This window comes from Myotis myotis, unplaced genomic scaffold (assembly GCF_014108235.1).
Source record: "Myotis myotis isolate mMyoMyo1 unplaced genomic scaffold, mMyoMyo1.p scaffold_m19_p_2, whole genome shotgun sequence".
Classification (NCBI taxonomy): Eukaryota; Metazoa; Chordata; class Mammalia; order Chiroptera; family Vespertilionidae; genus Myotis; species Myotis myotis.
Genome location: NW_023416324.1, coordinates 108,788,337 through 108,789,414, shown reverse-complemented (window position 1 = coordinate 108,789,414; position 1,078 = coordinate 108,788,337).

The window sequence follows — 1,078 nt, the reverse complement described above, 5'->3', positions numbered from 1 at the left end:
CATCCCCTTACATATCTCCTCCCTCACCTGCAGTAGATTCCCAAAATCCATACCTTCCTAACCAGCAACCACCTTCTCCCCAGCCCCTGAGAGTTCAAATCCCAAGAATACAAGCTCCAAACAGCCTTTTCCCACCTAACGCTTGCTCTCGGGCCACCAAAAGACCACCCTCCTCAAAAGCCTCTTCTATTCCCGTGCCCATTCCACCCCTGATGGAGGCAGCAGGAACTGAGGGTATTGTAGTCAATTATGACAAACTTAATGGCCCTGACAAAAACCCAGCTCTCTTTCTCTTCCTCCTCAGGGAGGCCTTACAGAAATTTACCACCTTAGACTCCACCTCCCCAGAGGGAGCCCTTCTTCTGAACACCCATCTTATATCCCAATCAGCCCCCAACATATGCCGCAAACTTTGAAAAATAGACACAGGTCCACAAACCCGTCAAAAAGACCTTGTTAAACCGACCTTTAAGTTCTTTAATAATACAGATGAGGAGACCCAAATCCAAAAACAAAGGTAAGATATGGTCAAGGCTGAGGCCCAGAAGGAAGCCTTCCAGCTCCTAGCCACCACTCTTATGAAACCCAAATGAAGTGCCGATCCTCCTACTAAGGGTAAGTTAGGGGTTAAACCTCCTCCAGACCCATGCTTCAAATGCAACAAGAAAGACACTGAGCCATGTCCTGCTCAAACTTGAGACCTCCACCTGGGCCCTGGCCAAGGTGTGGAAGGGAAAGCCACTGGAAATCAGACTGTAGTCTGGCCCCTCCGAGTCAGACCTCAGCCAGTCCAGCAAGGCTGCCCTCTGGATCCAGTTTGGAGCTTCCAGACCTCCTGGGACTGGCCACTGAAGACCGAACCTGCCCAGGCCCTGACAGGGTCCCACAGACTTACATCATCAAGACAGAGCCTCAGGTAACGATTGTGGTGGAAGGTAAGCCGATCTCCTTTTTAATTGACACTGGGGCCACTCATTCTGTCTTCCTCCAATTCATTGGGACCCTTGTCCCCTCCTCAATCTCTATTATGTGGGTTGACAAATTCGTCTCACAGCCATTAGCCACCTCAACTCTACAC